Genomic DNA, 10,548 nt, shown 5'->3' with positions numbered 1-10,548 from the left:
ATGAATGACTATGCCCTCGATTCTCTTCAGAGGACAGTTCTGACTCATTTTGGTTTTATCTAGAAAGTTCTAGTGGACTGGCAGATAGTTGTCTCAGAGACCTTCCACAAATTTCTGAGGTCACAGTAGTGCACAGACAGACTGTGTAGCTGGACAGACATCAGATGCAAGACACAGTTTCACTGGGTGACCTGAACAGTAGAAACTACTTGCCATAAGGAATAAGACTGAGGCCAAGTCTGAGTGCGTCTAAATGACACACATTTTCAGGAAAGCCTTCCTCTAAAACACTGATATTCACACGCCACTGCACTTGAAGAAACAATATTTCAGATGATAGTCTATGCTGTACTTCTAAAAGATTCATCACAGTACTTTATTCCAAGTAGAAGAAGGTTAAAATGAATTTAAACTATGTTTGGGCACTCCTTATGCTGGAGTATTTTGGAAATTAGAGTGCTTCATGCAACCTAGACAGCTGGGAGAATCCTATTTAAGTTGCAGTAGCATTTTGGGCTGCCGTAGGGCTGCAGAAGTGTGTGTGCCATGCTTCCCCTCAGTGCATGCCTTGGGACTTAGAAAGGGGCTTACAGAAGGCAGATTTATGATAGACTTCTGCAGTTTTTCTTTGGGATCCTCCTGTTAGCATAAATGGGTTTGAAAAAGAGTGAGGATTTTGACCACTGCATATATGTCAATGTTTTCACAGAATCACAGAATAGTTGAGGTTGGAAAGGGACCTCTGGAGATCATCTGGTCCAACCCCCCTGCTCCAGCACGGTCACCCAGAGCAGGTTGCCCAGCGCTTTGTCCAGTCAGATTTTGAATATCTCCAAGGATGGAGACTCCACAACCTTCCTGAGCAACGTGTTCCAGGGTTTAACCTCCTCACAGTACAAAAAACTTTTTCTTATGTTTAAGTGGAATTTCCTGGATTTCAACTTGGGCCCATTGCTTCTTGTCATGCCACTGGATGTCGCTGAGAAGAGTCTGGCTATATTTTCTTTACACCATCCCTTCAGATATTTGAACACAGTAATAAGATCCCCCCTGAGCCTTCTCTTCTTCACTCTAAACAGTCCCAGCTCTCACAGCCTCTCCTCACGTAGGAGATGCTCCAGTCCCTTAATCATCTTGTGGCCCTTCGCTGAACTCTCTCCATTAAGTCCATGTCTCTCCTGTACTGGGGAGCCCAGAGCTGGACGCAGCACTCCAGTTGTGGCCTCACCAGTGCTGAGGAGATGGGAAGGATCACCTCCCTTGACCTGCTGGCACCGCTCTTCCTAATGCTGCCCAGGAGGCTGTTGAACTTTAATCAATACTCAGATACCAAGATGATAGGCCATAATGAATTCAGGTAGATATTGGACTTGATTGTTTCCTATTTCACATTTATTTTACTATAGCATCAGTCTGTCAATCATAAGTTAGATGCTGTATCAGCGTAGATGTGCCTAGGTAGATGTCCTAGAGAGCACATTCACTGCTCTTTAATCCTTTTTAGTATTTTATTTTGACTTTATCAAGTATCTGTACAAGTAGTGGAAAGAAAAAGAAAATCTTGCAAGAGAAGAATTGACAATTTTCCCACTTTTTGTGAGATCGCCACCTGTAGATTTATGGCAGAAGTACTGCTTCCCTTGAAGGTAAAGTTGTTTACTGTCTCTAAGCCCAGTGTTTCGTATTTTGTGGGGGAATTCAGATTTTTTTTGCAAGAATAGAATACATTTTGAATACATTAGGCTTACCTCATAGTGCTGATGTTCACGCTGCTTCTCAAAATTATTGTTTAACTTAATCATGTCATTTGTCCTCAGAAAAGAGTTTCATTGTTTCTAAAACTACAGTAGTCATAATGAAAAAGCTCTCTCCAGTCTGAAAGATTATATTGTTTTGATGTATACCCTTTTACATGGGGAACAGAATTGCTTCTGAAAGAAGCAGAAACATTTTAAGATGGCTCCTGCTACATATATTGTAGAGAGTATGAAATCATAAAGGTGTTAAATTTATTATCAGTCTTCCTGATTGAGGAAACTTGGTTTCGAACAGAAACCGTACCACTTGAATAAATACTTGTCACACAAGCAAGTCAGTGTGTAGCTAAAAATGTTTTTTTATGCTGTGGGTTGTACTGTTTCCTGCCTTTTTTCTTCCTGTATTGCAGACCACTTGTCACATTATACCGGTGGAAGGGTGAAGCTGTGGGCCATTGAACACTGATTTCTCTCGGTACCACAATTACAGAGACACCTGTGTTAAATAACATTGTGCTGTTCTACTTTGAAAATTACAGGGCTTTGTCCCCCTCGAAGATGCACAGATGTACGTTGCCTCCCTCTACAAGCAGCCCCTTTACCTGAGCACGCGTGCTCACACGTCCTCCACAAGCTAACTCACTCCCTCTCTAAGAAATGTTGCAGAGCTTATAGCTCAATGTCTATCAAATCTTGCTGATTAGTGCGATATGAATTCCTTAAAATAGTTCTGTTCTTCATTGCAAGTGTATATTTGACTGAAAAATGACAAAAAATGTGCACCCTCCTCCGTTTCCACTCAGGTCTGATGGCTTGACCACGCTCCTTTGCCGTTGTCTGTTTTCGCGCTGCTCAACTCTCTGCCTGTTGTTTCAGGCTGCTACTCAAATTACACATATTCTAGTTATTATTTCCATCATTTAGTATGAATTTTACAGTGATGTTATTTTTATGCTTCCTTACCCAGCCACATGTGTTAACTATTCAGAAGCCGTTCTTCTCGTGGAAGGAATTATATACCAAAACTACCCAGTAAAAAGCTTGTTTTATAGCACTTATAAAATTAATGCCAAAAATGTATGGTAAAGCTTGATTTTTTGACATTAATAGCTAGTTATTTAACATGCTATGCTTTTGTAGTGCCTGGAAAATACCACTTAGATGTTCAGGTATGATCTCAAATTCCCACCCAAAGATTCAAAAGTTTAAGGGATTGTTAAATGAAGAGCAGGGGGACAAAGCACATGTATGAATAACCCCTAAAATGAATGTGAATGAATACCTGGAACTTTTTTTTATTTTTTAAGAGCCAAATCCACCATGTAGTATTCTCTTCAGAAGATCTTTGTGTGTAGCTGGGATATGGCAGCAAATACATCTGTGAATGATGAATGAACCATCAGCCAGATTGTACAGCTTGTCCATCAGGCAGAAGCCAGCTCCACGGACTTATTGCCACACTTCTCTTTTGATGGGTGGGATGTTGGCGTGGCATGGGTAGATCTTTGACTTTTCTTTGCTGCGTTTTGTTATGCCGGTGAGTAGGTACTCACCACCTTCCTTTCGCATTGTGGCAGTGCAACAAGGCAGAGCTCACATGCTGATAATCGTGATCCATATTAGCAACTGAAATGAATTCGATAGAGGGGATAATCTTGCAGAACTCAGGGAGAAGAAACCCAGAGGCATTATAGATATAAATTAACAGGAACCATGAAAACAAAAATGTTTCAGTAAATGTATTAAAAAATAAGTATTTTGGGAGCTTCTAAGAAAAGGTGACAAGTCAAATACATATAATTTACCACTTTATAAACTGGTGGACTCTGAGAACACATCATCAACTCATGCAATTTGTAATATGATATTTAGCATGGATTCCAATTATAAAAGTTTTAGTCAACCGTAACTGTGAATATTACTGTCCCTCAGCTGTGGTATGTGTACAAAGATCCAAGTAGAGAGCTCTATGGCATGCTATAAGAGGCTTGTTAGTGTGAAGTACAGAAAGTCACAGCCTGTAGAAGAAATAAAGACTTGTGAATTACACATTCATACATAAGCACTTAACATTTGGGGGAATATTTCAGATAGAAAAATTATTTTAAAATGTGTTATTAATACTATTTTTCGTATTCTTTGACCTTTAATTCAGAGAGATGTATATGTGACTGTCTCACTGGAACTGGAGGGAAGGGGTTTCTACGGAGGTCAGAAACCCTATGTCTGGCTTGGCAGGGTGCTACAGTATTCATTTTTACTTCTGTCATTGTTCCAGGGCGGAATATTTTTTGTCTTAAACCTCAGACCAATTAATTATGGAATAAAAAAGCAAGAAACTCTTTGAAGCAGTTAATTTGTGCAGAGTTTTGGAAATAAAGCCAACAGAAGCAGATAAGTGGATGTAGGGCAATGATCAAAGTTGTTTGATAAATGCAATTTAATGGAGGAAATTCACCTCCACATAGTATGTCTGCATTATCTGTGTATGTGTGTACAAGTAGTGGATTTGTTCTTTAGAGGCAACATATCAATTGTTTCAATAGGAGTAGTAATGGATAATAACTAATCAAGGTTGTGAAAAGGTAACTGGTGAGCAGACTAAGGATATTAAGATATTTTCTCCACCCATATATGCAGACTGTTCCAGTCTTCTTCACTCTACTGCCGTGGGTCTGAATTCTAGTTTGATGGTGATGCAGGGGAGGAAGTGCAAGACCATAACTTCCCTTTCCTTTGAAGGAATGCAACTTGCATGCTAAATAACACATACCTGTGCACCTAGTTTTCTGGGAAGAATAGCTCCTGCCTCTGGCAAGGTCTGTGCTACTAAATGCATCAGTGGCAAGGACTGATCTCTGGCCCCCAGACCAACTGGTGCAAAGTGACTTATGTGCATACTGATCATGGTTAGTTTCCTGCAGAGCAGCTCATGTCCACATTACATAGCATCTGACCCTCTGTGATTATATAACATGGTTATAGCTGGTATTTTCTGTTCAAAATGTATGAAATAATGTGTTTCAACCCACCAAAGCAGCATTTTTAGAGCCTGACACTGAGGCTAGATGTTGCATATCTTGGGGCATAAAATGAGGCTGCGTGAATTGATACTGCAAAGCCTATTGAGTTAGTTTTGAGGATTGCTCAAGCTTAAGAAGGCCAAACAAGTCTCATTTCACCTAAACTGTCTAATGGGAGTGGTCCTCAAATTGAACTATACCTCAAACCTAGAAGGTTTTGACTGGAGGGACTTAGTTGGCTCATTCTGAAAAAAAGTGAGCCCAGGAGTGAATTGACATACATGCAGTGTAGACAAGTCTGGACATGCTAGTTAGTTAGAGAGTTAAGGTATTTAGTACTGTGGGTGTCTTTTCAGGAAAAGAGATAATGTGAGGTCTGTTCTCTTCTGTGTGTGGCTGTTTCCATGCAGAAAATATTTTAACTCTTCTATATGTAGGTGATTTTTTGGCACTCACAGGAGCTCTCTCATTTGCAGAGAAGCAATGTAAGTGTCATTTTTGTTCTCTGTGATGTGCTAGCTTTCTGAGATGCATGCATTTTAAACAAAAGAAAACATAAATACAGGCAAGACTCTCTTTGGTTTAAACTATTGCATAAGTGGTTAAATTTAATCATGAAGAGACAACCAGCTAATGGTTTTAGTGGAATTCATAAAATCCCATAAAATACAAGAGTTAAATTTTGTCATGTAATGTGAATCAGTTATAGGAACCAATACAGCTTCCTTTTCCCCTTGAATAAATTCTAAACAGTCCTTAGAAAATGAATTACCAGTCTGCAAATCAGGATGACATATTTTTCAGCTATAAACTAAAACTACTTTCAAACCACTTAGTTAAAAAAAGAAAAAGAAAAAAAAAGACAGCAACTTTTTTGTTACTGTGTTACTGTCAATAGTATTGGATGCTTGGTTGTGGCTCCATTTTAGCAGTTTGACCTTGTTTAGATCAACCCAAATCAAATCGGCAGACCTCCCTTACAATTTCCCCACCCCATCATAGAAAGCGCATACCCTACATGAGTGTATCCAGCTGGAGATGTGCCAATAGAAGTAATTACGTGATGAAACTATTTAACTTTGACTAAAATACTCTCACCAGGTTCTTTCAAACCGTGTGTCTTATATCTTGTTGAAGCAATTTTATATCATGCCTTTAAAGTACAGTAATGGCCACTTGCATTGACAGAATCCTCGTAAAAGAAGAAGACCGAGACCTTGCTCATGAAGTGCTATTGATTTTCTGAGTTCCTGCTAGAGTTGCCAAAGATACAACACTGTTGTTAGGGAGAGAAGATACTTTGGCCTTCAATATCACAGGAGGGTTCCTGTGTAAGCACAGGCGTCAATGGGTTTCAGTGATAAATAATGCATTTTGGTGATAACTGCCCATATTATTTTGTCAGTTTTATATGACTCAGCATTTGCTCTTGCCAAGCATTTCTTTTATGTCACCACTGGCTGCAGAAGTTTGAGCTAATTGTAAGTGCTATCTGTATTTTTAAGGTCCACATGCATTATGGCAAAAAGCTGAAGTTTCAGTTTATCTTAGGCAATAGTTGTTTTTGCTAAGTAGGAAAACTAGACACCCCCAATATTATTCGCTGAAGTATTTTCAAAGGTAAGGCATTGTGAATGAGAGTTAAATAAGTATATTTATGTCGCAAAGGAGTGCAGAGTCCAGGAGTACACTGTATTCACGCACCGGTTCTGGGAGCTGCCCTGCACCAGTGCGTGAGGCACGAGAGGCCTTTGCACCAGTCACTGTTACAGATGAAAGTGTGAAACATAGAGCATCATCCCAGAGGACCCTGCTGCTGCTTCCCAATGCAGCTAGCCAGGTAAGGTGAAATGTGGGTACAGCGTTTGCTCTGCACGGCTGAGCTGGCCTTAAAAGGGAAACGGATTTCTGCTTGTTTAGGGAGCTTGGGTGGATCTGTTTCCCTGGAGAAAGGACGTACCAGTTTGTGATTCTGAATCTCAGCCCCTTTCTGCTCCTGGGACAGCTCTGTTTACTGCCCATTACTCAGGACACATTGCATACTCAGGGCAAATTGCACATAAAAAGTCTTTGGCCACCCTCGGCTTGCGTGCCCAAATGCTTGTCTATTTTTCTAACTGTCCTTGTTGGTCTAATAAAAGGTGGAATCTGTGCCGACAAACTTGCCTTATTTTCATCCTTAGACTGTTGCAGCTGTATATCAGTACCACCAGGATAATCTCACCAACTGGCAGACTAACTCTCCCCAAACATTTGAGGAAGCATTTACAGAATTTGGTCTTAACACTGCAAATCCTAGTGGTGTCCTCTAAAAGCATAAACTTTTACTTATAGGCATTACAATTAAATCTTAATGGATTGCGCTTTTGTGACTATTGTATTATTGTAGCCAATAGATAATTATTATTTATCAGTAGGGGGAAAAAAGGGCTGGCTAGGAAAATTATAGCTATGATAATTAGTTTTTGATGACATTAGCCAATTAATATAATTTTATGTTTTCCATTTTTAGATTTAGACAAGGTTGCCTTTATTTTTGTTTCTGTTCCAGTGTTTGAGTCAGTTTAGTGCTTCTGAAAGGGTTGATGCTGAGTGCCCTGGAGGGCACCATCATCCCCAGGCAACAAAGGAGACAGTGCTGAAAAGAAATCGCAGAACATAATTTTCCTTCACTGTCCCCAAATGTGTCCTATTTTAGAATGACATGAATCAACGTTGAGCCCTGTTCGCCCCTTCATTTCCACTCTGTGGAGCCCAGGGGGAGGGGAAAAAAACCCAAGCCCCTGAGCGGGGATTATACGGGAGGAAGTATTGCTCACCTGTCCCCCTGACTACGCAGAAGTCTCTTTTTAGTGGTTGAACACAGCGGGACTTGGACAAGGTGGAAGGTGGAAGAGCCGATCTCTCTTATCCTCATCTCCTCTCCAGGGCTGTGGCACTATAGTGGCTAATGTAGCAACATTTGCTTACTCCCAGGGAAGCCTTAAGACCGCAGGCATCCAGGAGATGTACAAGTGGGCAAAAATGGCTTTGTAAGACTGCATTCTTTGGGGTTTGGCCATTTTCTTCCAGATCCGAAGGAAAAAAATAGTCTTACCTGACCTAAGACCGTCCAAAGTGTGAATGTATTCATAAGAACAACTGTATTGGGTTAGACTACAGGTCCATCTACCTCAGCATCCTGTTTGCAGTAGTCACCAGTAGTGCCTGTCTAGGGAAAGAATGTAGTTATGGAGCAAGAGTGCCATGAAGCTTCTCCAAAGTACCCTCCTAGCCTCCAGAAAACTGTGGTTTGGGAACTTCCAGAATTGAGATAAGTCCTCTTGTAGTAGAGAAAACTTGGTGGCTCTGTTAGTAGGCATGGATGAGTTTTTCCTCCATTAATTTCTCCATAATTGCTTTTTTAATCATTTAAATTTTAGCATTCATAAACTCTTGCAGTGAGGAGTTCTGCAGCTTATTTACACACTGCATGAACCATCTCTTTTTGTCTGGTTTGGATCAAGCAGTTGTGAATTTCATTTGATGTCTCCTGAATCTTTTTTAAAGAGGCAGCGAGCATCTGTTTCCTTCATGCTTTGATGCTTCCTTCATGCCACTCATAGTTTTACAGACCTCCACTATATCCCTCCTCAGTCAGCTTGTTACTGGGCTGAAGGGTCACAGACAAGTTGATCAAGAGTTAAAAGGAAGGTGGTGTTACCCAGTCCAGGTACTAGATGATTTTTCCCAATAGCCAGACGATAGGAAAGTGACCTGTTACCTGTGCATTGGAAGGGAGTTCTGCTAACCATGTCCTACTCACCATTCCCAGTTTGCATTGGTAATGAAGAGAGCTCTGCCATGTGGCGTTGCACACTACAGGTTCTGGATATACTCATTTTGTTTAACAGGGAATGCTGCGTCAGCGCTGGGTTGAACAAAGGAGGCTTCCACTTGACTTGGAAATGGAGGTTTTAACTGCTGTAGAGTCATTTTGTCTTGGCTATCCACTAGCCCAGCTAATGGATATTTCCTGGTATCGATTTTGAGGTGGAGGGGAAACATTTTCTTAACAATATTTGGTAAGAAAGGGGGGAAAAAATTGGATTCAGCATCATGTCAGTCAGATACAAGGTTGGAGAGGGATGGTCACGTCACAGCTTACTCACAGGGGCTAGTGGCATATTAGAAGCAAGAGCTAGGCCCCAGAATTAGAGGTCTTGGTAGTAAGTTACAGGGTATGGAGGAGGCATCAGGAAATAGGGCAGGGGAAGACCTGTAGCTTTGAAGGCACTGGGTAGACTTCTCCACATCAATGCAGACTAGGTCTCCTCCACTCTCTTTGCCCTAATTAGACAAAAGGACTTTTTGGTATCCCGAGACAGTAGGCTTGTGTGTATGTGCCCTGTGCCCCCATGCTAGACTCATTTTACACTTGCTATGAGTGTATAAAAATTACTTAGCTGTGTCTCTGTGCGCTTGTGTATCTGAGGCACTTAATACTGAGGCAGATGACATCCTCTCTTCTTCTTTCCATATGCAGACAAATAACCAGGAGGTTTCCTTTCCATTGACTCCCCTATGGCACCTGGAAAAGAATTCACAGGCAGATTTCCTTTGTGCCTATGGCCACTTCACAAAGGAGAGGCCAGTGCAAAGCCAAAAAGCAGCCACACAGCACCCCCAAGAAATTGCCTTTGAAGAGTCTTTTTTTTTCTTTTGGGACAAAGATGGAATTGTCTACTTGTGTATGAACAGAATCTGGATGAAAGCAGTTACTAATTACATGGGTGTTTCTATTACTTTTGTGGCTTAATGTAAGAGGGATAATGTAAAATCACTATGAATGGGTTTACAGAAAAGTATTTGAAATATCTCCAAAGACAGGGACCTTTGTCATCCTTATCTAACAGGAAGAGCATCATTTCCTCCAGTCTTTAAGCCATGGTATGCTTCTGTTCAACAGGTCTTATTTTCTTCGCTGAGAAGACACATACCGTTAAGAAGTTAAAAATAATAAGGTAGTAGCAGTAGATTACACCTGACAGGGGGATGATGAGGAAAACTACATTTGATTGTCTTGTTAATCATGATTTTAATTTTCCTTTCTCTTGTCTCAAAGACTTGTTTCTTCTTATTTCCCACATCTTAGCACCGTAAGGCAGAAATGACCATGAAGGATCTAATGATCTGCACAGAAATTGATGCGATCCTTATTGGCATGTATATTTGCCATTTGCGAACCGTCTTTGAAAGCGTGTCCTCTAAGAAAAGCTATACACAGATTTGCTTTTGACAGCAAAGAATATTTTGGCCCATTTTACTGCCTGCAGAATGTCTGGAAAGTTTTAAATTTATAGAAACCAACTGCAAGAGAAAAGGAAATCAAAGAACCATTTATTCCCTTAGAAAGAGACCTATTTCCCCTCACCTTTCTATATTTATTATCTGCTTTGGCATAGAAAACATTCAAAAATGTTTATGAATACGAAGAATTTCCCTGTCCTTTTAAACACAGATCAGTAGAAATGTATAGGCTGTGGGACAGGGCAAAGGGGCGGAGATGAACTTTTAAAACAAATCCTTTGTTCTGTGTAAATCACTTTCTATAACGGAAAAGCAAACGACTACTTTTTTTTGAAATTACAAAATACAGTGTCACAACAAAAGGATGAATCCTACACTGCTCACAGGTAGGACAGTGGTTCTTTTTGAGATACATGTCCAGATGAGTGCCCACTGTGTGTAGATTTGTCATCTTCTTAAAGGGACAAGGGTATCCTGGC

This window comes from Apteryx mantelli, chromosome 3 (assembly GCF_036417845.1).
Source record: "Apteryx mantelli isolate bAptMan1 chromosome 3, bAptMan1.hap1, whole genome shotgun sequence".
NCBI classification, from domain to species: Eukaryota; Metazoa; Chordata; class Aves; order Apterygiformes; family Apterygidae; genus Apteryx; species Apteryx mantelli.
The sequence above is the reverse complement of the archived record's forward strand: the minus strand, read 5'-3'. Positions refer to the sequence as shown.